At 38.9% G+C, this 27728-nt stretch overlaps 2 long non-coding RNA genes across 3 annotated transcripts in view; one reads left to right on the top strand and one right to left on the bottom strand.

Annotated features, from left to right (window-relative positions):
* LOC115285728 overlaps nt 1-27728 on the top strand; it is a 167774-nt gene that overhangs the window by 104417 nt on the left and 35629 nt on the right. For both annotated transcript variants that reach the window (XR_003905687.1, XR_003905699.1), the window contains exon 4: nt 20553-20647. This is a non-coding gene — a long non-coding RNA (uncharacterized LOC115285728). The remainder of the gene's footprint in view (nt 1-20552; nt 20648-27728) is intronic.
* LOC115285847 lies at nt 9359-10448 on the bottom strand. The gene is made up of 2 exons (XR_003905730.1): nt 10384-10448; nt 9359-9992 (listed from the first exon to the last, which is right to left on the bottom strand). It is a non-coding gene; the product is annotated as an uncharacterized LOC115285847 (long non-coding RNA).

Raw genomic sequence — 27728 nt, 5'->3', positions numbered from 1 at the left:
ATGCAAATTCTTAATACATTCCAAGGATTATATGCATCTCATCCATGGTAGGTATTTGGATCAAGCAGTGAAACTGAAGGCCTGCTTTACTCATTATATGAAACGTAATTTTAATAATAATGAGCAAAAACAGCCAATGAACATAACTCAGTAAATTGTCCTTTTACATTAATCCTTTGTCATCAGTCTCCTGAATTAGGTGTGCTTAGGAATGGTTAGAAGGGAGTGGAAAACTGTGACCTTCCTTGTGGATCTGCCAGAGGATCCTGGCACAGAGCTGGTGTAGGTTTGACTTCCCACCAAATTCACTTGCTTAGCTGAGTCCATGATATTCCCTTCCTCCTAGAGCGTCTTTCAGAGTCTGAAGCCCTTTTTCTTTCTACAGTTCAATCATATGACTAAAAAATAACTTTAAAGCATAAAGAGCGTACGTGTGCTAAAGGGATGGCTTTAGGTGGGGACAGTACAGGCAAATTTAGCAAAATGTGTATGTATCCTCCAGTAGGAATTTTTTATTAGAAACTAGTTTGACACCTTAGGAGTCTGGGTGTGTGGGGCACCTGGGTGGCTCAGTGGGTTAAGTGTCTGACTCTGGACTTCGTCTCAGGTCATGATCTCACAGTTCCAGAGGTTGAGTCCCACGCTGGGCTCTGTGCTGACACTCTGGAGCTTGCTTGGGATTCTCTCTCTCACTCCCTGTCTCTCTGCCCCTCCCTGACTTGTGCACATGCATGTGTGCATTCCCTCTCAAAGTAAGTAAACATTAAAAAAAAGTCTGGGTGTGTCTAGGGAGATATTACGAACTGATGGTTGGGACTTCTAGAGGTAGGCCAATTTTGTTACCTTGGCCTTGGTTCCAGTCAGAACATAGCTAGCTTTTTTTTTTTTTTTTTTTAGTTCTTTAAAAATGTAATGATTCTGTACAAGTTAAGAGCATAGACTCATCGATTTTATAAGAACCAGACCAAACTTATGTCAAATACCCACAGGATTGTTGTTTTTGTTCTTAAGTGATACTTATTAGGGCAAAATGATTTGGCCATCAGGGAGTAAGGGGAGAGATGGGGGGACAGTAGGCCTAAGTTTGAAGTTTCTACAACCAGATTCTGACTCTGGTTCTGCCGCTTACTCTGGGACCTGTGACACCTTCCTTCTGTAAACCCTTTATCCCTTACCTGGAATATGAAGTTATAATAGCACCTATTCCTTAAGTTTGGGGATTAGGTTAGATTTGCTGCGTGTGCAGTGCAAAGCACAGTGAATTGCGATTATTCAGTTGCAAAACATTTTAGCTTTTCTACTACCATATTCAGTAGATGTTGGTTTTATTCCTTTCTTTCTGAAGGACTCTGAGCAGTATTCTTGCCTTCTCGTCAGTACTTTATGCAAACTGCTCGTGCAGGTGCTTGTGGGAACCCAAGACTCGAGTTCCTGGAGCTTCCTCTCTAGTGGAGGTAGATATGCATGAAATAATTGCGAAAAGCAGTGTGGATAATCTGTTAGAGATGAAATTGTTAACTTCAGAGTACGGGAGGAAGGCCCAGGTGTGTTCTTTGCAGGCCCAGTGCAAAACAAAAATGTTAAGCCCTTTGTTCAAACTTTAAGATGGCCACAGCAGGGCATTAAAGCAGGTGCAGGCCATTTCTGAGCATGGAGCTGTGGCTGCAGAGGTCACATCCCATGCTGCTGGTCCTGCCTGGATGGCCATATTCAGTGCGTGGAGGAAATGAGAGAAGGTTTGCCACTGAAGATCTGGGAGCTGACCTGCACCCTGAAGGATGGAAAGAGCTTTGAACGAATGAGTAGAACAGTCCAGACAAAAGGGAAAACTAGTGTCAAGTACCCGTAGGATTGTTGTTTTTGTTCTTAAGTGAGACTTATTAGGGCAAAATGATTTGGCCATCAGGGAGTCAGGGGAGATGGGGGGACAGTAGGCCTAAGTTTGAAGTTTCTACGGAAAAAAAAGCAAGCCAAGGGCCTTGAGAAGAGAAACAAGATCAGACCGATATAGAAATGTGGCTCCGATAGCAGAAAGACAGAAGGACTGGACTTTATGAAGGAAGCAGGGCAGCAGGAACCTTCCTGGTGAAAGCGATGCATTCCTGACAGGGGAGCTGCAGTTCTCTTTTCCTGTTTCTCTGCAACCTGACGTGTGCTTCTCTCCCTGCCCGCCCCTCCCCCGCCCCCCAAACGAAGCTACAGTCTGTTTCTGTTTGGAAGACATCTTCAATTATACAATGCCGACCAAAGAAGCACATAATGGAATTTTAACCAGTTTGCTTTTATTCTCTGTAGACAGCATTTCAGCAACATCTCCATTCTGGTTATAGAAAGAGAGCCTGAAGACACCCAAATGTGCGTTAAAAACCTATCACCTTTCCTTGGCCTTTCAAACAGAATTGTATTCCAGAAACACCATGTCATTTTGTATTCCAGGCGATGCTTTTAAAGACAACATGGGTGAAACCCGTGCCCTATTCATCGCTGAATGGAAGTGCAAGTCTGTGCACGTTCTGTGTGTCTGTCTCTTGTCCTGACAGACTGTCTTCAACAGTGGGAAAGTAAAACCTTCTTCCTTCCTTTTCTGTTTTCCTTATAATAACTCAGCCTTGAATCAGAGGTACATGTTCAGCCTCCCAAAAGTGCTTCTGCCACAGAAAGGGTTCGTTTTGTTCCCTAATTTATCATGTCGTACAGAAAACTAAAATGTTTGGGACAAGGATAGAATCAGCCATCATCTAAAAGTGGAGAAGACATGCAGTATCCATAAGAGACAGGGAATAGCATTTTATTAGTGTTGCAGATTCCAATAAGATGGGAGAAAGGGATGAACATATTTTAATATCAGTAGAAAGTATTAAGACTAATTACAAATGTTAAGGAACTCTCCTTAAGGTAAAAATGGAAAACTTTTTTTCTTTTGCTTCTCCACTAAACTTTTATTATCTCTGTTAAATGAGGCAAATGACTTAAGTCTCTCCAAGCCTCAGCTTCCTGGGACAAGAACGGATGCTTGCTCAGATCGCTTCAGGATTACAGCATCAGCATTAACATTCTCTGGCTGGGTGCATCTATACCTCTGGTGCTTAACCGAGTTGGTAAGAAGGGAGGGTCCACATTCCTGCCCAAATACATGCCCACAAAATTCCCATACCTTTGCGTATGGCATTTACATTTCTATCTATCCTTCTCAATCAAGGGTAGTTACCCTTGTTATTTTCTCCAGGAGACGGTGCAGATTACAGGTGGTAATTAACATTCCTCTAGCCATGTGTAACCAGTGTAGGCCTGAGTCAGAAGGTGCTGGTCAGGCTCAATCAGACAGGAAGAGAGGCACATTCAGAGACGACATTAAACACGTGCATTTCCAGATCTCTAAGAATGGGGCTAGGTGGCCTTTTAAATTAGAGTTTCCCCTGTAGATCTTTTTATAATTCTAACCAAGATTTTAATGTTGTTTTCTCATTTTAGTTGCTTTTTTAAAAATGTGACCATTCACTTCTTACATTTCTTCTCTCTCTCTCTCACACAGACACGCACAAACACAGAATGTCTCATATTTGCAGTGAAATGATTTTGCCATCTGAAATACACATGGCAGTAGTAGCTAAGCAGAGTGGCCCCTGGGAAATCTCTATTATCTAGAGTCTGGATTGTGAAAAGGAGCTACATCAGAACCTTGTATTGTGCCAGGTAGTGAAATGAATAATGTGGCAGGGAATTTCAGATGGTCCAGGAAGCAAAACCTTCTCTGGGGACCACAGGTGGGGTAGGCGTGAGCTGGGAGAATGTGCATGAGTGTGAGAGCTGTAGGCATTTGCTGCTTTTCTGGAGAAAGCTCATGGGGTAAGAAATGAGTGTTTCCTTAGAGCACTTTCCATCCAGTGATTTTTAGGAAATGTCTCCAAGAAGGTGCCAAAACTCCCAGCTCCTGTCACAGAGCCACATGAAAGGAGCAATGACTCCCTTGCTAAAGGGCAAGAATGCTGTAATTAGTTGTTTAAAAATGCTAAAAACCATGATGTCAGTGATTCCTTTTCTTTGGATATTCTGGTCATTGTAAGATGGGAATTCAGGTTTCTACTGATACAGAATAATAATAGAACCACCTATCAGCAATGTGCCTCGCAATCTACACTCACATGAATTATTTCCCCCCATTTAATGTATATTAAAAAAAAAGGTTCCAAGAGGTTTAGTGATTTTCCTCAAGTCACTTAGAGGCAGAGCTAATAGATCCTTCAGCTTGGAGGGTTAGAGTCTTGCTATTTGCATTGAAACACTATGTCTCATGCAGGTTTTCCTAGGAGACTAGTCTTTCCGTATGCATTAAACCCTCACTTCATTGTTTCTGTGTTATTTTTCTGAAAAATAGTACATGTCTCAGGGTGCCAGGTGGCTCAGTCAGTTAAACATCTGCCTCTTAATTTCAGCTTTGGTCATGACCTTGCAGTTCATAAGGTTGAACCCCCGTGTCAGGCTCTGTGCTGACAGTGCAGAGCCTGCTTGGAATTCTTTCTCTCCCTCTCTCTCTGCCCCTCTCTTGCTTGCATGTGCCTTGTGCACTCTCTCTCTTTCTCTCAAAATAAATTAATAAATAGCACATGTGTCTTTTAATATGTTTTAGTAAGAAATTAGGTGCAAATCTGAATACAATGAAGAGAAATTTCCCTTAAAGATAATAATACATTTGAGTTTGAAATTTTTTATTTTCTTTCATTTTGTCTCTTACTGTATCTACTATGACTGTGTAATATCTGCCCCCTCAACAAAAAAAAAAGAAAGAAAAAAGAAATTCAGGAACCTTTGCAATTCAAGAATTTGCCCCAGAAGGGATAAAATGGTTCAATCCAGAGGGTCACTGTGTTTAATGAACTAAGGTAAATGCAGAAAACATTAGTTGCGCTTTTAATTCTAACTCCATTACCGATTCAACATGGCAATAGTATATTTACTAGAGCCATTGGATGTGAATTAAAGAAGCATCAAAGTGTTTAAAGTTTGCGTTGTATTGTTTTCTCCTATTTTTAAATTTGAGTATAGAAAGTACACAGTGTTTCATTTGTTTCAGGTGTGCAGCTAAGTGATTTGACAAGTGTGCACTCCTGATTTTTAAGAAGCGATTATTTATATGCATCTTCCTTCTTATTTAAAGTTTGCGTTCCTTTGAAAAGCATGAACTGCCTACGCTAGTCCTCTCCTTTTATGTTCACCGTCTTGGTATAAAGGGTTACATTTCTCACAGTTTATCTCTCTCTCTTGCAATTTGCTTCCCACTGAGCTGCACGACAGAAACAAGTCCAGCGTGCTAACCAACCTCTGTGGGCATGCGAGGCTGCAGGCGCCGGCCGAGTCAGAAGAGCCCCCTCCTTATTGGCATGTTGCAGCTAATAGATGCTCCTCGGATTTCTTGCTCTTTTTCCAATACAGCACTTTATAATCCTTTCTAGTTCATGAGCTGTTGGGGCTCATTCAGTCCTAGAGTGGAGAAAGCTCAGAGACACGCACATATTATATCAGTGGTCAAGTCCAAGGAGGAAGTCTTAGAGGAAACCATTTTGAACCGATCTGTTTCTTTTAAGGTCACTATGGCAGTGTTGCACCGAAGAGGAAAAAAAGGAACAATTTAACCTATTAATAAATTTCAGACCTGCAAAAGAACTTCGGTGATATGAAAAGAACTCAGTCCTGGGTCTACTATTTATTAGCCCTGTGACCAGAACCAGATGCTGAAACCTCTCTGAACCACAATTTCTTTTTATGAAATGGAAAGCGACAAGAATTCCTCAGCAAGATTATATAATAATTAGGTTAAATAACATGTAAAATGTGGGGGCATATTAAAGTCTTGGGATCTGATTAAAGTATCAGTTTCATATTAGACTTTTTTTAAAGTGGCCATTAAGAAATTTTTTATTTTTATTATTTTATTATTACTATTTCATTATTTTTATTTTATTGTTATTTTAAAATATGCAACCTTGACGCCATCTGAACAGTTTCAAAACAAAGCTATAAGATGATACATGTTCTATAAAAATAACCTTAATGGTAGGTTGTCTTTATAAACGTCATTTCTTCTGTCTTAGGTAGTTTCTTTTTTTGTTGCTTAAATGATTGTTTTACTCTTTTAATGACATACATGGAAACAAGGTTAATTCTTTTGGGGGGGTGGTCACTCAGGTGTGTGTGTTGAGTCTTAGTTTTTGGATCCCTGCTCTAACCAGAACATAAATATAGCTCCAGGGGCAGAGACTCAAAGTGATATGTTTGCACAGCTCCCGTTAGTGGTCTGAAGCCTACAGAATACGTATCACAAGTCTCCCCAGGTTCCACTCACCCCTTCAGCCCCAGGGCGCGTTTTGTTGAGAAGGGAAAGCGAGGTAAAGTCAGGCTCTTGGTAATCTGCGACCTTACTCCGAGACCTTAGTACTCAGGAGCGGACGAAGCACCATTCCCCTCTCCTCTCGTAGCTCTGCAGGCCCCGAGGGTCAGCACCCAGTAAGAACGGCCTTTTTATCTGGAGAAGATTAGCGAGAGTGGATCAGGAGAAATCAGAGGTCAGAGGATCAGACAGCGCTGCAGTGCCTCCTCTGTCACGGGGACTTTTCAGCGCGTTTTGAGCCAGTGTTGGCTGTGTTTTGTTCTTCATGTTGGCAGGATCTGAGGAGGGCAAATGGGGCAGGGTCCGATGAGGCAAACAAAAGGCTTATGTCACCGTCGTGGCCTGTTACTGATTGGTGCAAAAGAGCTTTTGAAAACACCTCCGTGATGTGTGAGAAAAAAACAAACAAAAGCCCAGCAAATAGGCTTGTATTGGTTTTCCCCCTGCACAGACATCTGAAGAGAATTAATTAGTACTCCTCATTTTCACACAGTTTAAATGCTCCAACTGAACTTTGTTTAACCCGTAGAAGTCCAGCTTATTTCCCAAGCACATTTGATCATTTGAGTTCTGTCTACAGATTAGAGCATTTGTTTCCCACTCCTGTGAACATTCAAATAAGGAAACAGGAGATAGAGGGGGGGCAGGCAGGGAGAAGAGGAAAAGAAAGACATTCTTGGAACCTAATAAAATTCTTAATGTTGATTTAATCTGGGCAGGTCCCAGGTTGGTGGAGAGTGCAAGGTAGAAGGAAAGAAGAGGAAAAACAGAGGCCATAAGGAAGTTAGATTGTGATTTTTCGATCAGCGAAACGTACAACATTTGAACGCTAAAATATGCTATCGTGTGACACTACAAAGTCCTTGTGGAGCTCTCCTTACAGCCATGAAACTCTAATGTGTAGAGAAAAGTAATGTAGAAAAAGGAAGGTGCTACCCAAAACCTATCTTCCTTATAAAAACGTCACTTTTAGGGAAGTCTACGGTGACAACCAATATATAAACATTCGGAGGCAGGGGCTTAAATGAACATTTCTTACTCTAGACCAAATACACGGCATCTTGCAGACATCTAAAAGGGCATGCTGATGAAAATTTTGGAGCACAGAAAGCATATTTCCTCTTTAGAAGGAAGTATGTTCTTTATTTTTAGGCCTCCAGGCTGCAGAACTGGTTTATGATCAGGGTTTGGAAAAGCTCATCAGGAGACGGTCTCGTCACTATGCCTCCATCTGGCACAAAGCGCAGTGTCAAGGCTGTATCCTAAGAGTAGTAACATTCTCCCAGAACTTCATAACTGGAAACTGGAGAGACCCCATTATTGGGTATGCTGCCTCCCTGAGGCATGGCATCCTCACAGCTCGGCCACGTTCAGTGGGTTGGTCCTGGAGGTCTGGGGAGGGCGAGAGCAAGGGCAGAACAGAGGCAGAGGGCAGAGGGCGACCTACACGGGTTCGCGTCTGATGTCTGCCTGCCGAAGCACAGCCCTGCGCAGGGCGTGGGATTCTTTCAGGGATTTTAAACAAAGTGCAAGACTTCCTAAAGACCCAGTTTACTACTGAAGAATGACTTGGCTTCTGGAAGTAATTTAGTTGGTAAATAGGGGATGATGTTCAGGATATAGTCTATAATTTGGGGCTAGACTCCAGGACCCAACATAGCAATTCCTCGTAGTTTATAATTTTTGCTTCCAGTCTTGAACTGGATAGAGTACAACTGTAAGAAAACGACTGCTTTTTCTTTCTAACATTCTGAATACTTCATCTGGATTTGGGTAAATTTTTGAATTTTCATTGTGTTAGGAAAGATACTATTATCTTAAATCATTTTTTTTCCTTCCGTATGCCTACTCATCAGAGTGGCACAAAGAATGATATATTTTTCATATCATTTTACAAATTTATCATGTGTGCATGTATATGCATGCACATGAATAACTTATACTTGTTTATTAGTCACTGTTACAATATTTGAAGTTAAAAAAAACCTTTATATGTGGGCAATATCATATTAAGTATGAAAAAGTTATATATGCCCCATTAACAGTGTCTCAATTTTTGCTAAAGAGAATATGGAAAAAAGTCAAGTGAATCTTTGATAGGTATGATTAGTATTATATTTACGAACACGAAAGGACTTCATAAAGTCCACACAGGTTTGGAAGGCACAAGGTTGTGTTAATATATTCATATTCTTATGTAACTTACTGAAAACTTTTTATCATGGTATTAAGTACCCATACAGTTATAAAGCAGCAAATCCTTAGAAAATACTAAGTTGCAGAATAATAATAATCCAATAAATTATGTATCATTTGAAGTTTGGAACTGAAACAAAATGTAACATTTTTAACAACCACCTACAAATTTTCAGAATTGGCCATGCAAACGTAAAGTGAGATGAACTGTCTACAAAGAAATAAAAGATTCAAGGCAAAACTAAGGCGAGTATGTTCTCTCCAAGAAAACAATTAAAGGTAAAACTGATCTGTTTTATATAAAAACGGACATTTTATTTCCAATACAGTATAAATGGCTTGTGGAATATAGTGACCATCACTCTCCTGCACCCCAAACACACACACACACACACACACACACACACACACACACACACACCCACCCCTCGGGAAATGCACGGGGCTGTGAAGATTTTTTCTTAATATGAAGAAGCTAAAACAACCAGAAGCCACAGCCTCTCTCCATTTAGTATAAACCTTACATTTAGTGAAGTTAGCAGTTTTGTCGATCAAGTCATCAGCATAATGAAACAGTTGGTTTATTGAGCACTTGAAGTAATGGAGCCATCATTAACTGTACAGGGAGGGGATATATAGCGTACAGATTTCCATTGCTATTTATATTTGAGAAAAACAAGTGTTTGTAAGTTATAGTTTTCATGGTAAATGGAATACCAAGTATAGTCATAAAAATATTAATATGGCATAGTATTATGGTATCAGAAGGAAACAGAATTTCATCAGAGTAATGTTGTTTATTTCAAGAACTTCGTCTAACCAAGATAACTTCTACAAGTCTTTAATGAAGGAAGCTTAGCATTTCCCTTGATAATTATCCATAACGTCTAACAATAGCTCTGTTCAAGAGCTTTTGTTACACGTAATAAAAGAGTTACTCCAATTTTTACCAGTCTTGCCCAGAAGAGAAATCATTGATTCCCGTTCTTCAGATGCCTTAAAAGGCTTTCAGGTAAATATTTCTCTTATGACAAGTGTGAGGATAATCTATGAACGTGATCTGGTCTTCATACCCAGATTCAATTCAAATGGGTTATGTTTGTTAGTTTACTGCAATGGGAAAGGGAGAAGAAGCTCGTATAAATTGCTGAGTATGATCAAATCAGTCACATGTAACATGAAACAATTTGATAGATGAGAAATGGACTGCCATCAGTATAGTTTTTTGGACTACATAATTATATCAATGTATATAGAGCTATAACCAAGTATCTTTGTATTACTCCCCACTGATAGGGGAGCATTTAAAGCTATAGAGGGTGGTTTCAAAGGCAATAAGATGTGATTTTGTCCAGGGTTCCCAGGGACACCTGAGTGTAGTCAAGGCTTCCTGTCTTCTCTGACGGGATACCTAAGTGGTACAAATGAAAGCAAAGTTACAAGGCCATTCAATTATTAACTACACTAAACCACAAAACCTAGATGTTTGTTAAACTGAACTGAGCAGGTAGGTGGCTTAAACTAGACCCAAGTAAAATCTGTTCTTCCCCCATGAATGAATCATACCACCAGATGGCCACGAGAAACTAAAGCAAGCGTGTGAAGAAAAAAGAGGACAGAAGTAAATATCTGTTGGCTTTCTTGTCTAGCCATCTTTAGGGTATAGGAAGCCAATGAAGCACACTTATTTAATAAGTAAATGTGGCCAATCAAGCATTCCCTAACTCTGAGCCAGTGAGGTTAGTGATCCATCTACTTGTCGGAGAACAGAGAAAGTAGTAGATGGAGGGACAGGACCTTACCTCATCTCTTGAGGAGCTATGGAGTGGTAGAGAATTCAGGCCCATTCTCTGACCCTAACTGTATGACACTCTGCAAAGACAGATGAAAGGGCTAGTCCTGCTGCAGGAGACCCAGGCACAGCCCAAGTGTCATGTGTCTTCTCTGCAGCAGCTAAAGGGGGGTAACAGGAAACTCCAGACAAGGGCTCCCAACCATCTCAGAAACTCCCCAACAACGAAAAGCCAGGGCACTGATCTAGAGTTGGAAATCTTTGCTCTGTGTGCAGAAGTTCTACTAAATATAACAACTTCAACAGCATTTCCTAGTGCTGTCTGCTAGACTGCATGTTCTTTGAAAGGAGGGTTTATTCTCTTTTTTCCATATTTTTTTCCAGTTTTATTAAGGTATAATGGACAAAATTACAAGATATTTAAATTGTGCACGGAGATGATTTGATGTACATGTATGTTGTGAAAGGATTTCCTCCTAGGAATTATCTATCACTTCACATATTTATCTCTCTTTTTATTTTTATTTTTTTGAGAGAATATTTAAGTTCTGTTCTCTTAGCACATTTCAACTCTACAATACAATGTTATCAACTCTGGTTACCTCTTAAGGTTTACTCTGCATCCTCAGCAAGTGCCTGTGGCATACAGTAACAATCAGTAGTTGTTGGATGATTGTGTAACGTACATGATCTTCATGATAGCTCATTTCTACTTTCTTCTTCCTCAGTCTGAACCTCTACCTCCTACCTCATGGTTCGTGTTTTCGTGATACTGAATTATTTGCAGTTATTGAGAAATGCTATGCTGTATTGTTTGATATGGTTTCTTCTGATCCTAGATCTCCCTGGGTGACCTTTGATGTTTCCCTTCCTTCTGAGCCTGGGTGATTTATTATACCTTAGCTCAGGCATCCTCCTTCCAGAAAACCCTCTCCAAAATCTAGACTGCGCTGAACCGGCCTGCCCTGAGCTCCATTACACCCTGGGTTCCCTCTGAGTAACGCCTTCCATGTTATATTGAAATGATCTGGTTTGGGCTGACGCCACAGCTCCCCACTCACACGTTCCTTTAGGGAAAGACTCGTGTCATATTCCACATCGTATCCCATCTCCAGGTAAGGTGACGAACAAATAAATGCTTCTTGGATGAACCTATTTTTAAACTTTATCCTTCAAATGACAGAGATTTCAAGGGTATTAAACATTAACATGACACGGTCAACTCTTTGCTTTTAAATAACCACTTAGCAGCTTAATGGAGGCTGGGTTGTAATAGATAGAGCCTGTTAGAGCCTAATAAGGAGACGAGACTCTACTATCGAGCAAGGAAGAGATGCTGAAAGAGGGCAGTGACCAGTCTCTTTAAGAGTCAGTGGGGGGTGGGGAAAGTCAAGAGAGGCTGGCAAAACAGTACAGACTTTCAGTTTTAAAATGAATATATTAGATCTGGGATCTAATATATAACCTGATTACTTCAGTTGATACCACTGCATTATACAACTGAAATTCGCTAAGACAGTAGAGCTTAAATGTTCTCACCAAAACCAAAAGGGCATGGGATAAATATATGCGGTGACAGATGCGTTAAATAACTCTTGGGGGGGGGTCCTTTCTCAGTCTATATCAGATCATCACATTGGTATTTTAAATGTCGTACAATTTTGTTTGTTAATTATGTCTCATTAAAGCTGAAAAAAAATCAGTAAGACATGAAGGCCAAGCTGAAATGGTTTTTCAGGAAAGGTGAACCAAAAACAGAGCAATCTAAGACGGCAAAGTTTTCTGATTTGATGATTCGAGTGAGTAGTAGAATCATCTACAAAAAGCAAAATGATGTATGATGAGGCTGTTAGTGTGGTGCAATTCAGTACGCATAAGCTTTGAGTTCTTCTGTCAACCTCCCGTCTGAGTGAAAGAATGTTCTAGTCTGTTCATTCCTATTCCTGCATTAGCTAATGTTGATTTTACTTATTTGTGCATTCTGGAATACTTACCGATAGTATAAAATGAGAATTTGAGTATCTTTTATTTCTTCTGCCTGTATCCCTTTACTCTTTCATATTCATTCTATGTAATTTGGAAAGCAATTATAATAGGAGAGAATAATTTTTTATAGTTTACTTTCTTAAAAGATATTATGCTCTCTTAGTAATCAGTTTTGTACATTTACTTCAGTTGTAAGTATTGATTTATAAATGTTATGAACCCTTATATTTACATCTACATAATTCCACATAATGTTTAATTGCTTTTGATTCCATCATTTAGTTGAGGTTGATTCCAGTGACTAGATAATGGGTATTCAGGAAATCAGAATGAAAAACAAATATAAAATTATAAACATTATGCTAATGTAATATGTTTTTTCCTGTGCAAAAACTTGGATATACACCAAAGGAAAAAATCGAATAAAACATTTAAAGTGGACAAAAATCTTAAATATTATCAGAATGATTGAAACTCTGTTCCATATTAGACCTATTCTGTTTATCATTAGAATTAAATTTTGAAAGGGGTACTTTATGAAGATGAAATTTCAAGCTGTAGTCCATGAAGATTTCCTGAGTGTGCAGATATATTGAACTATAGTAATGAATAAGAGCATAGGACTTGAATTCAGAAATGCTTGCTCAAATATTTCCATTCTGGGGGCACCTTTGGGGTGCCTGGGTGGTTCAATTGGTTAAGTATCCAATTCTTGATTTTAGCTCAGGTCATGATTTCACAGTTCATGAGTTCAAGCCCCATGTCAGGCTCTGTGTTGACAGCAAGGAGCCTGGTTGAAATTCTCTTTCTCTCTCTCTCTCTCTCTCTCTCTCTCTCAATATAAAGAAACATTAAAAAATTTCCTTTCTGGCAAGTTTCTTAACTTTTCTGAGCTTCATTTTCTCCACCTGTAAAATGAGAAGAAAAGTTGAATTAATTAAGACTTTATAGGATATAAGTTTTAGAAATGCAATTCAAATTAGTTTTAAGTGGAAAAAAAGAATTTACTATCATGGGTTATTGAAAAGTACTGAAGATGGTACGTGCTAACTTACTCAAGTGGTATCCATGTGCTCAAACAATAGCTTTTCCTCTCTCTCTTTACATCACTCACGACTATTTTCCCTAGGTTGGCTTCATTCCCAGCCAGTAGGCAGGGCTGATGAACATGGTTAGAAAGTGGCTTGCTCTTTTTTTTGTTTGTTTGTTTGGTACTATGGCAATAACATCTCATAAAATTCCAGAACTGTCAGGGAAAAATATAGCAACATTCCTACTTAAATTTAGAGAGAGAAACAATTAGTCATGCTTTGATTATGTGACCAGCCTGAGCTAATTGTGGTTTCCAGGCAGAAGAACTTTGTCCAGATCATGGGTCCGAAGGGTCCAGTCTTTGGTCCAGGAAAACAAGTCAATTCCACCTGACCACAGGGTTCCAGCAGAATTACTGCAGCATAAGGAAGGGATGCTCTCTTAAGGAGGAGATAATTGGGGGAAAAACCCACTTTCCATTATAATAATACATAGGGTAAATTAGATAATATATAGAGAGGAAAAAGATATAAGAAAACCCAATAAATGTTTTTTTATTAATTATCAGAGTAAAATATTAATATAATAATGAACTATCCTTACTTTCTGCCTACAGACAAGAAGTCTGTTTCTTCCTGACCAATTCTTGGGGCTTTATTTTTCAGGTTAAGGATAAAGATGAAAGATGTAGTGTTGGAGAATTAAGGAGAGGAAATAGGGCTCATATATTATACAGATATATATTGAGTTCTTACATGGTGCTAGACAGTTCTACGTCCTGGTGAAGCTAAACAGATGAGGCCCCCACTCTTGTGTACCTGTGCAAACAAAATCATTTCAGACATGATCAAAGTTTCCTAGAAAAGTAATCCAGAGTAATAATGTTAAAAGTTACGTGGGAATGAATTATATTAGATTGGGTGATCGGAAGAGGCCTTGGCAAAAAGGAGATAAAACAATTATGTGCAATGGTCAGTACCCATTAGCTGGAATTTAGTAGATGAGAGGCAGAACAATAGAGGTGAAGATGGGGAGAGAATAGGGCCCTTGTAGGTTATGATGAAGGATTTCAATTTGATTCATTTGTATCTAAAGGCAATTAAAGCTCCTGAAAGATTTTAAATAGGAATAAAATGTGATCTGCTTCAGGTTACTAGAAAATCATGGTATCTTTTTTTTGTAATGATTACTTATGGCAAAGTAAAACCAGGAACATCAGTTAGGAAGTTCCTGCACTCATGCTGTGATGGGAGTGATGTGGAATATGAAGATCACAGTAGAGATTAGAGGAAAAATGGATCAATACCAGATATATTTTAGAGATAAAGTTGACAAAACTCAGCATTGGGTTAGATATGGAAAGCAAAGCTAATTGAAGTGCCATGGATAGTTTCTAGGTTTTAATCTTGAGCAACTGGGTGGATGGAAAGATAGGAGCAGAAATAAATTAGATGATAAAATCAGTAAGAGTTTCCTTTGGGCTGTGCTAGATTTGGGTTCTCTGTTAGAGAAGTCCGTGGTGATGTCAAATAGGCGATCACATGATTCTGGAGAGGTTGGGCTGAAACTATAGATGTGAGAGTCGTGAACATATAGACAGTACTAAAACCTTATTATTAGATGAGATATTCTAGGGGAGAGGTTTGGTTCCTGATATGTAGAGGGCATAGCACCAAACTCTGAGACCCACATATTAAGGTGCTAATAAGCACAGAAGGAAAAGAAAATGTAGACATTGAAATACATACATATCAGTGAAGTAAGAAAAAAAAAGCCATCAAATTGTGATGTTTCGGAGAACCTTTTCAAGAAGGGAGTGATGAATGATGTCACATAATTCTGAGAGAAAAAATTGAGCAATATTAGAGAACTGACCATTGGTTTGCATATCATGAAGGTCAGTGGTGACCTGGACAAGAGTAGTTTTGGCAGATTGGTGGTAATGGAAGCCCAAGTGGAATGGGTTGTGAAGACAATGTGGGAGGGAGACATGGGGAGCTAGGATGTAGTTGTAGGAGATGCAGGTCACTATGTCCAGAGGAGGGTTTTCTTAAACCAAAGGGTAGTAAAGCAAGTGCACAGTAATAATCCAGAAGAGAATGTGACACCGAAATGCAAAACACAACACAAAACAAAAAGACAAGGAGCATTCTCTTCAGGGTAAAATCCTGAAAGTGGAGAAAGCTGTGATTCGGGACATTGGTGAAGGACATGCCTTTGATGGGAGCTGCAGTCCTTCATCCCCTGTCACGGGAGAGAAGGGAAGGCGGGACCCGTGGGTGAAGATGGAAGTGCTTCAGTGGATTTGATGGTGGAAAAAGGGGAAGTTGCCTTCTGAGAACTTAGTTTCTCAACTAAATACGGGACAATCTCATTCACTGAAATCTTAAAGTATGAGGGGATATTAGAGGTAGCAGAGAAGGGAAAAGGCATAACACTGCTCTTTCAGAGTGAACAAGCACCTGTAGCGGGGAAGGTGCAGGATTCGGGGAAGCTGGTCTGTCAGGTGGCATCGTGGCCATGGATCTAGACAGAGCTGAGGAAGTCGGTGTAAGCTAGTTGGGTTTTAACCAAGTCTGGGATTTTGCTGGTAAAGACAATGCTGCCAAGGAGTAGCAAGGAAGTCAAGGCTGTTTGTGAGGGATTAATTAGATTTATAGTCAATGTAAATTAAAACATGGAAGGAGAAAGAGTAGACATGTTGATTATGGATGATTTAAAAAGTGGTGGAGTCAACGAATACAGAAAACTGTGGGCACAAAAGGAAATAGTAGGTTCTGAAGAATTAATGGAAGAGAAGATTAGAGCCAGTGTGGGCTGGATTTGGTGAGTTTGGAGAAAGGAAGAAAAATCTTGGTGACAGTGCTATATGTGAGGTTGGCAAAAACAATGATAAATAAGGATTTTAGGAGGACTTGTCTATTATGAGGAAGAAAAGGAAATCTTTCTTTGCATTTTTTTGAGGCACCTCAGCAAAGATTTACAGTTGCTTTACAGGTGTTTTTTGGAGTGGGATTGGCTTTCCTTTGAACATGACTGCACCCTGAGAGAACTACACAGGGGGTTCTGACTCTTTATCGTTGTCAGATCTTCATCAAATCTCCGTAGCAGCCCAGGGGATCTTTTAGCAGAGAGGTCAGTGAACTGTTCTGTTCATCAAGTTGTACTGGAACACAGCCGTATTCGCTCATTTATGTATCGCCTGTGGCAACTTTCACCCCACAGCCGCGGAACTGAGCAGTCGCAGTGGTGTCCACGTGAGTGGTGTCCGCAAAACCTCAACTATCTGCTGTCTCGTTCTCGCAGAAAATGGGAGCCTATCTCTGTTTGGAAATGGATTTACAGAAATCATGTTGCTCCCTCCGGTGACTTGCAATAAAACCCAAATTTGTTGGCCCAGCCCATCTGTCCATACCCACCCCCCTCCCCCAGTCCTCCCTCCCAGCCAGCTTGAGGGTCCACAGCTCCGTAGGCCTGCTTTCTGGGCCTCGACTGCAAGTGCCTTTCTGCCTCAGTGCCGTTGCCATAACTCGTTCTGGGGCCAAGAACTCTCCTGTCCTAGATCTTCATGTGGCTGGCTCTTCTCACCCTTCAAACTCCCACCTCCATGTCCCCTCCCAACAGAGGGAGATCTCTGGCCCCGCACACGACCCTTTCAGGGCACTTACACCTATTGCGTGCGTACTTGCTTACTTGTATGTTTTCTGCTTCTCTCCATGAGAACGTAGGTTCTGTTAGCATGGGGCCCATGGGTTTTTTGTTTTTGTTTCTGTTTTTCTTCACGGCTTGTAAGTTCCATAGAAACTAGAGCCTGGCACAGAGGAGGTGGTCATGAGTAAATACTGGTGAAATGAAAGGAAGAAAGGATAAAAATAATAAAGTGCTAACACTTCAGAATACAGTCGTGTATATCTTTTTTCACAAAACCACCTCATCTTCTAAGGAGTTTGTACTGATTACCTGAACTTAGGGTCGTATAGTGTACACAGGCTTTGGAACCACACTGAACTATAGCTCTGCCCATTCCCAGATGTCTGATCTTTGATAAAGGACTGAACCTCTCAATTTCAGTCTCTCCACTTGGAAAATATAAATAATATAGTAGCAATCCTAAAGCACTGTGAGGATTAAACACATTTATGCATCTTAAGGGCTTCACCCTTGAACAAGTGATGGCTGTTGTACTCACCTCCTCCTCCTCCTTCTCCTCTTTCTCCTTCTCCCTCTACCCCCCTCCTCCTCTTCGTCCTCCTTCCTCCCTCTTCTTTGTTCATCATCATCATCAATACCCCAGACCAACCAACCACTGCCAGGAAGTCATTGTCACATAAGAACGTGGAAGCTTTGTTCGTGTCTCACTTCGTATCATAAGGCCAAAGTGGGGTTTGCTCAGAGAAAGCATAATGGTGCAGGATTATGATTTTCAGTCTTACCTAAATGCTAAGAAGGATAACTTCAGCAGGATCCAGGCATGGCGTTTTACTTATTTTGATCTTAAGTTCTTCATTTGCAAAATAGATTATTTCTATGGTTTTTCCAGTTTTAAAAGTTTATGATTCTTTTGTAACCACAAAACCACAAAGAGAAAAAAGCTAAAAATTAATTTCTTACATAACTTTCAACATGTTCTAACTTTTTAGAAGGTGTAAGGCATGAGACAGTTTTTATTTTCATCCTCATTTATATTATCAACATTTCTGAGCGTCACAAAAATTTTTTGCTGTAAATGAAGTACAATTGTTTTCTATTTCATGAATTCGGGAAAGAATGTTAATTTACTTTTCCAAGGTTGTTAGAAAAATTATTTAAGAAGACCTGGGATTAAAAAAAGATTACTTATTCCAAGTTTCTTTTCAATTCACTGAGTTACCTTTCATTCTCTCTGCCACTCACAGAACAGTTAACTTGGTAACATGCTCCTTTTAAAAAGTGTAATCCTAGGTGAAATAACAATATGTGACTCCAAAGAGGTTTTGAAGTACCAAGAACACTTTCTAGATTATAAATTCCTGGAAGAATTTACTTCATATAGACCACAAAATATATTCCAGTTAGCTAATAAAGAGCCAAGAGTTTTTTTCACACTAGGAATTAAGTGTCAAAGGGGAATTATAAAATGGAGCCAATGCAAAAATCCCTTGCTTTGCATTCAATGGTTGTGGCTTCTTCCTGTGCAATTTGTCATGTAGATAATGATTTAAAGGGCTGTAAACACTTGTCCTAAGATAACTATTCTAGATTTTTTGGTTTTATTTTCTCATTTAGATTTCAATTAGCATCAAGAGAACAGACATTTGAAAACAGCTAGCAAGAGATAATTTTCATATGCCATAAATCACATATATAAAAGTGGCATTTATCAAATATATTTCTGCTGTATTAAAAGAAACTGCATCTAAGGAACCAAAAACTAACTTTTGTCGATTTCTTTTCCACCACTAAAGAAATGACTAAGGATAACAGATTGAATACAAATATGGATGTAGATAGCTGATTGATGAATTGGCCTCACAAATTAGCCATGTGATGATGATGATGATGATGATGATGTTGGTGATGTGGATTATTTTTAGGATCTTTACTCTTTCGAGGTGAATATGAAATAATATAATGAGGTGTATGGTTATCATTTCCTGGCTCTTGGTGTTTTTTTGTCCCTCTGAAACTTCGGGGAGGAGTGGAGAAAATAGTAAATCCTCCTTGAGATTTATATATCACTCATGTGCCAGAGATGCCAATAGGCTTAAGGCCCAGGTAACTTATAGGAGTGTCACACCTGGTGTGACAGCTCTCCACCTCAATGGAATCTATAGATCATTTCTTCTTTCGGAAAATCAAATCAATTTAAAAAAAAAAACAAAAGCCAATTTTGCAGACATAATGTGTCAAAGGGACATTTTCTTAGAAGAAAAGAAAAATCAGTAGGCATATATTCTGTAGTATGTGAATCACACAGCCCTGTATTTCCACAGTTTAACACCATCTCTCAGTGTCCTGCAATGGGTATTTGTCATTGTCACAGGCAGAAGGCTCTTCAAATAGAGACATATTCTAGAATCCTCAAGGAGATAGATTTCAATAACACTTTGAGCAATTTATGCAACCGATTTCCCCACTCAGCTGGGGGAGAAACCATTAACTCACAGAGGGTTGCTAAACTGAAGGGGAGTTCTGGGTCTTCCACTCTGGAAATCCAATTGACTTCCACTCTGCCCTACCTGGAGAGTAAACAATGTCCTTACAAACGTCCTTATCTGTTTTTATTCCTCTCTCCTCCCTTCTTTGTCTGTTCTTTTCCTCCCTATTTTTGAAGTTCTCTGGTTTCTCACACTTACCCCAACCTACCTTTCTTGTTTGCAGTAGAGAGAAGAGGATATGGTTTAAAAGTGGAAAATATGCATAGGCAGACATACTACTCAGATGCTTTCCTTTTCTCCAGCTTCTGATGGGACCATCTCGTTGAGGGTGTAATATATTCAGCAGAAGTTATATGGTGATACAAAGTGTTAATAGGAACATTTCTGTTCCAATCAAGTTCATATCACAGTTTGGGGAAATTGTAAAATAAGGGTTATCTCCTGTTTGTTACTTTCCTAGGGAAAAAACTACAGCTTATCTAACATGGTAAGAATATAACTAAAAACACCAAATTATACCTTTTGTATATAAGCTCCATAAGCTAATGTGTGAAGGCAAAAATTTGAGTTAGGCACCATGTTGGAATATAAAAATCCAAGAGAAGAGAGGTCACAAGACAATACATTAGGAGAACAGGAAGAATAAATTTTATTTGATAAATTTTTTTTTCTGTTTTTGTATATGTTTTATCCACTTAATATATAGATGAATAAAATGCGTAAATATATGTATAAATCAACATTGTGCAATTGAAGCTTTGGAAGACCATGGAATAAGAGTGGTCTTCTGTACCTACAAGTTAATTTTAGCTACATTAAATAAATCCTCTGATAATTTTCTCTTTTCAAGACTTTTGATCAGTAAATGGCAATTTGGGGTAAGCTTTGGCTCTTTACAGACTTGTTATCATTAATACATAGATCCCCACCAGTGATCATTGATCATAGTGAGGTTAATAATCTAAACAGAAAGCAGATGGCAATTTAATTTGTTTTCATCTTTTTTATATCATTCTTCTCATAGCTGGTTATCCCTGTGAGTGGCCACAACCTACTCGACTTCACTACCTGATTTTCTGAATAGTACTCATCCGGGAATCCAGAGATGACCCTCTCAAGGTAGGAAAAACTGTATGGGGAAAATAGATTATGAAGCCTAGGGTCGGCTTTCCCTTTGTGTCAATAGGAAGACTGACATATTTATCTTAATTTCTTAGTAAGATGAAGGATTTGGATTTTCAAAATTCTCTTTGTATAAAGAATGACTACTGATTTCAAAATAATTCCAGCAGTCACCATTATAATTCTTGATAGACAAAAAAAATCTTAACACAATAAATGCAATCCCAAAGGGCAATATTAGGAGAGAATATTACATACAACCAATATCAGGAAAGTGGAAAATGTTAGCCAACCATAGGCAAGTTGATAATATTAGTTTAACACTGACATTTACTAGCTATGAGACCTGGGGTGAATCTCTTAACCACAGTTTTCTCATTTGAAAACCTTGGATAGTTATTACCGATTAGCAATGCTTTTGTGTGGATAAAAGCCTAGAATATATGTCACAGTCAATAAAGTATCACGGCTATTATTACTGTCAATATTATTATTATGTTGGCAATGTAGGATTTGACCAGAAGGACAAGTCTTTACCTAGCTTGTTCGATTGGATTGTAGATACATATTGTAGGGACAGTTTAACTCAGATATTTCACATATTCTACTTGGGTTGAAAACGTCCATTGATTCTAATACCAGAAGAATTTTGGTGACTACAGAACTAGTTTCCATGGAATCTGCACAATCTAGGCGAGATAGAGGTGTATGAACTTGAATGTCTCATATTCCCTAACCAGCTAAAGGTATGATGACTATGAAGCCTCACATCACAAGGGGTAACTGAGAAGAAATGCTACAGAGATGACCAAATTTAAGCCAATTCAGGATGAGTGAAAGAATGTGCTATTTTTGTCACAATGATTATGGTCTTCAGAATTAGACCTAAGGGGAATCCCAGTTTACCCACCAGGAATGCCAGGGAAGTAACAGCATCAACAAGCCCCACACCATTTCAAAGGGATGACTGGAAGACCATAGGAGATGATATCGCTGAAGAAGGCTTAACACCCTGAGTTGCTTTTTAACATTGGTTAGTTTTTCCTTTTTTCCTGTAGCAGTGTTTGGGAACCACTGCACAAGTTCATAAATAACACATTTCAGAAGAGTGAGGTGAAATTACAGATTGTGAAAATAAGCAAGTGTGTCTGGGGGATATGCCCATTTAGCAAAAGACTCCTCGATAATTAGGGAAGAAATTAAAATTCCATATTTAGCTCACAGACATTAAAGAAAGATAAAGGTAGTATTGAGCAACCCTCAAAATGTGTTGTCTTTTCCTCATTTCCTACTCAAACTAATTACCAAGGACAACAGAGCCATTTTGTTAATTCACACTAATGATGAGGAGCCTCACTGTAAATTACCGAATATCCCAAATTGGTCACTAAATAAATAAGTCCCATAAAAAATAAAACCTAACGGTGCTGAGATACAGAAGGCAATATGTTCATTCTAATTGCAGCTGAATGTTAATTATTTTTGATAACCCTTTATTCCACATATGTGAATGTTCTTCAGTACATTTGAGGTAATGTCAGTTGGTCTCACCATTTTCATATCTGACTGGGATCATTATCTAAATACTGAACACGTCAGCTAAGAAATTTGGATAATGAGTGATTCAATTCGCATATGCCACAGTCATATTCTAAAATGGTTTCCATTATAGTTTCATTTTTCTTGTAAGTTTTGATTATTCCTTGAACACCAGAGTGCCACAGTTACCAGTGAGGAAGGTCACGTGAGTTCAGCAAACCACAAAGCAGGCATAACATCACTAATTAGTTCCTGTAGACTGTGTTTTCAGTCAGTAATGGTTACAACGGCTGAGGCAGTCGTGCGCTAATCTGCTGTGCCTGTTGCAACAGTGGCAGTGAGTAGCTTCGCTGTCCTCGGACAGTTCAGGTTTATGTGAAAAGACATTGACTGTCCAGCAGTCCAAGGGTGTTCAGATGAGGTACTCAGAAATGGAAGTCAAGTTTTTGCAAGATAGCAAACCATTATTTTAGAACTCAGAGCATTCTAACGCACCTAACGAGGTTATAATAGAAACACCTTATCCGTGTCTGATCTACTAACATGAACTTATTTGATAACAAATAACTTGTTCTTGAAGAGAGAGCCCAAAATTCAATTTATATCTCCCAGCACAAGTAAATAAGAAAAGACTGACAAATATCCCTCCATAAATCCCCATGATTTCGTGTTCCCTTTGGTCATACTGAGGGAAAGGCAGAGCAGAAAATGAGGTTTGTTCTTCGAAGAGGCCACATAGACAGAACGTTTATTTTTGAAGTACTCCAGGAAATCAGATACATTAAGGAGATAAGTATGACAGAAAAAAATAATTGTTGCAGAAAATCATAGGAGTGTAAGAAAAAGAGAGGTCAATTTAATAAAATCTATTAAGTGAAAAATTACTACTTAGTCATGAATAGCACATGAAATAAGGGTTCCTGTTTTAAGGTTATCTGATGTTAAAGAGAGTAAAAATTGTCCTTCTGAGGATATGTATGCACTAGAGAGTGAAGGTAAACAGATACTGGCCGTTTCTGAACACCGTGTGCAGTTCTTTCCCAGTTCAAGATAAAATGAGCAGGTCCAAGGAGAGAAGCCCATAACGTCTGAAACTCTGGGGCCTGGAAAGCTCTGGTAGCCATGCACAGGCCTATTGCAGTTCACAGACTGGATCACGTGCCGTAACTAGTTGTTGGCATTGACTACAAGAGCTGAACAAGGGTGGACTGCTCCTGCTTTTCCCTGTTTTCAAGAACAACTTCCTAATGCAGTTCCGTGTCTAAATTGCGTACTGGAAAAGCATCGGATATTGTACCTAGTTTTTATAGAAGGACCTTGCTCCTACCCTCTGCCCTATTGATTTATTTTTAATATATGGACCTATTTCAAAATTGCAGCACAAATTATCTTTACTTTTGCTTCTCGGCTCTGATTACAACCTTGAAGTTTATGCTCTCCAATTCTTATTAAAAATAGAGCTGGAATTCATCCATTCATCCATGCGTCTGGATATTCTGATTTTATTCTAAGGTCAAGCCTGACCATGAGAATAATGTGTGTCTATACTCTTTCTGTAGCCTCTCCTAAAAGCATTCATAAAGCTTCAGGATTCTGTCATTGACAAATATTGAGAGATGTTAGATATTGAGAGTGGACCCGTGGATCATTATTTATTCATTGTAGTGGTAATGTTAAAGGCATAACCTAGTCTATTACCAGAGATCACCTTAAAAGGACCAGTAGGAAATACCTCTTCTGGATCCCAAATGAAGAGAATCTATGATTCTCCTAAACAGTTAAATTGTATTTATCATCTAAACTCTGTGTTACATGTAAACCTTGTCTCCCTTTGCTTTGACTCTCCATTACCCTCTTTGTATATTTAGGGTAAACCCCATCTTGTCTTGGTATAGTCTCTTTTCAAATGTATATTGGATTTGATTTTCTGGTTTTTAAAATGTCTATAATTTTTAGGATTTTTACATCTATTTTAAAGAGTAAAATTAATCTGTAGTATCCTTTTATATTCCTTTTTTGGCTTTTGATATAAGGATTATGCTTCTCTTGTGGAATGAGTTAGATATTCCCTCTTTTCTAACCATGAGAAAGAGTTTGTTAAATTAAAAAAAAGGATACTCTGCATTTTGAACATTTGGTAAAATTCATCTCTAGAGCTCCTGGTTCTGCTGTTTTATTTCAAGATTTTTATTTTTAGTTTTATTTATCTGTTTTATTTGTAGATTTGCACACTAACTTTCTAATATATACAGGATTATTTGAGCTTTTAGCCATCTTGAAATCATGTCTACATGTATATAGTCTTCTTGACATTTTTTTCTGTTTCATTGCGGATTCAGAATTGTAGGAACATAGTTATTGGTAGTGTTCGCATTAACTTTTTAATTTCTATTTGTAGGGTGGGCCCCTTTTTATACATAATATTATGTATTTCTACCTTCTTCTTTTGGTGAAAATTGTCAGATTCATCTGTTTTGTGGGATTTTCGTTTTCATGTATTCCAGGTGTGGAATTCCTGGAGCCCTCATGTGACTTCTTGTGTCTCCACTATTCTCGTCTCTCCTCTGCGTTGTGAAGTCCAGGGCCCTGCAAGGCCCTGAGTTGCACTTTCTCCCTGGGTTTTGGTTTCCCTGATTAGTTTTGAATGAGTTGCTCCCTGATATTATAGTATAGTTCCCTACATACAATATACTAACCTCTCTTCACACTGAGAAGATTTCCATTATCATGTGACTTAAAGTAGCTGAATCTTTGGGCGCCTGGGTGGTTCAGTCAGCTAAGTGTCCAACTCGGTTTGGGCTCAGGTCATAATCTCACAGTTTGTGAGATTCAAGCCCCTTGTCAGGCTCCGAGCTGACAGTGTGAATGGAGCCTGCTTTGGATTCTCTCTCTCCCTCTCTCTCTCTCTCCTGCCCTCAATCTCTCTCTCCCCCCCAACAAATAAATATTTATAAAAAATAAAGTAGCTGAATCTTTGGTCTATCCTGGTTCTGGTTCCTTAAGCCAATCCTGTCTCAAGCAGAAAACCTACTCTCGGAAAGGAAGAAAGCAGGTCCCTGCAGCCTGGAAGGCATTCCCCATCCCCTCCGATTCCTCTGCCCCTTGGGCCCCAACCCTGCCTCTGGAGCTTTGGATTCTGTGTGATGCCATCACCCGCACCTCGCTAGGGTTCGGACTCTTCAGTCTTTATCCACTTAGCCAGTATCCGGGCCTGGTCATCCTTGACATTGTCCACCTTAAAAATAATCCACTTTATTTGCTTATTTGCCTTTAACTCTTTGTGTCTTCAAGGGAGTATGAACCACTGAGGCAGAGAGAGGACAGGTCCAGAGAGAAAGGGAAAATATCAAGCCACTGGAAATGGATGCCTGGAAAGAGTCATCCTGACCAAAAATAAACACCTGAAGCAGAAGCTTAGGAATTGATTGTACTTTATCCCTTGTGTCAATTCGCCTTGAAAGATTTAGCAGCATAATGTCTCCACTTAAAACTCAGTTGAATCTCCATTAAAAACATACCTCTTAAATGATCTTTTGATACTTTATCAAATAATTTTTAAAGTTTATTTGTTTTGAGAGAGAGAAAGAGAGAGAACAAGTGGGTAGGGGAAGAGAGAATCCCAAGAAGGCTCTACACTGCCAGCACAGAGCCCAATGTGGGCTCGAAATCTGGGCTCGAACTCACAAACCATGAGATCGATCATGGTGTGAGTCGAAATCAAGAGTCAGATGTTTAACTGATTGAGCCACCCAGGCTCCCCTTTATTAAATATATTTTAAACTGATTTTTCTTTCTGCATTAGCTACTTTCTGCCCAATCTGTAACAAGGTCTCTCACTCACATCTAAGAAATATGTGCTACCGTATAGCCTAGTGGTGGATAAGCTACTCTGATTCTCTGTTTGCCCACTATTCACTTATAATTTTCTAATGCCTACACTTCATCTTGATACGGTTTGGTACCCATGTGACAACAAAAGTCAGGCTGTTTATTTCCTTGCCCTTGATGTTATTTTGTCCAATGCTGAAAATGGACTAAAAAGAAACATTCACTAGCAAAAGTGACAATGATTGTTCATTCTATAATTTTCCCATTTTTCTTATTTTATAAATTGGCAAAGAATCTCATCAGTCAAAGCCTAGAAAAGAAAATTCTCCAATTCTTTTAAACTGTTGAACAAGGACTGTGTGAGTTTTAATCTTATACATGGGGATCAGAGCTATAAGGAATAAACAGATACTCTCCCTGAAGCAAATTGATATCAAATGAACCTAAAAAGTCATCCGTGGTTTAGTATTAATCATTTGCTTAATTATCCCATTCTTTGTTGCTCTTGGAATTTTTCAGAGACAGGACCACAATGCCAGAGAATGTAGAAAGTGTCTTTTGTTCCTTGAATTAAGGGCTCTTCCGCTGCCTGTCTCTCCTGCTCATTTGTTACATGTAACAATCTGGAAGTGAATGTGCTTAATAGGCTTTGTCTGAGAAGAGCTTCACTTCTTCTTTGTGAAGGAAGCTATAGCCTTGGAATTGTCTCTTCATGCACTCCACCTTTTGACAGCACTGAGCCTTTATTTATGAAAGACGTTTAATTAATGCCCTTGGATAAACTGTTAACCTTTGAAATGGTTTCCTGATGCATGGAGGCCCTTTCTCTCCTGCCAGGAATTGATTTTGGAAATGGTCCTGCCTCCTCGTGACTTATGATTCAGGGAGAGGAAGAGACCATGCAAAGTGCAGCAAGGCGGGGACGAGAGCCCCGTGAGGTGTAGTGATGAAGGATCTGCATCAGTATCTGGAAAATATAGATCACTGAAAATGTGTGGAATCAACCTCAAAGAAAGATGATGGTTTTACAAAGAGACTGTAATATTGTGCCATTGAAACAAAACTGTAACACTGAAAATATAAGGCAGTTTTCTACCTTATAAAGCAAGGTTCTCAAATTTTGAGAAAAATCATAAGAATTTTATTTTAAAAGAATGGCATAGATGATGGATAGACAGAAAGGGAAAAGAAAGACACAACTTTCAAGCTAGTAAATTTTATTGTATTTTCCTGGCACAACTCCCAGAGACATTTGCAAAGAAAAAGATGCCAGAGTTATTCTTTAGAGAGTTAACTCATATTAATGTAGTTATTGTTCACTGTACATACAGATGTTTTTTAATTAAGTGCTATTTTAGGAAAGTAATTTTTCCAAAGCACAAGCAATATTTGGGGACAAAGTGTGTGAGAAGCATCGCAGAAGTTTCCTCATGTTTGTGCTAATCTGGTAGAATAGTAACTCTTGGTAAAATTAAATTGCTGTGCCCCACCATCCGTTTCTGTGCTAGTATAGTCAGTGGAGACTTCATAGCTTTGTCATTCCAATTATGCCCTTCAGAAGAAGACCATATTGGTTTGTTTGCACAGAAATTATAGAAAATATAATCTGCCACTGAGGAAAATAAATAAAACTATGTTCTCAATTATGTTATTGCCACTTCAGCTTTAGACCTTCTCTTATAAAACCTATTTGTTTTCTGTACTAGGGATA

The sequence above is a fragment of the Suricata suricatta genome, chromosome 1 (genome assembly GCF_006229205.1).
Source record: "Suricata suricatta isolate VVHF042 chromosome 1, meerkat_22Aug2017_6uvM2_HiC, whole genome shotgun sequence".
In the NCBI taxonomy this organism is placed as follows: Eukaryota; Metazoa; Chordata; class Mammalia; order Carnivora; family Herpestidae; genus Suricata; species Suricata suricatta.
This window is presented reverse-complemented; position numbering and strand designations above follow the sequence as displayed.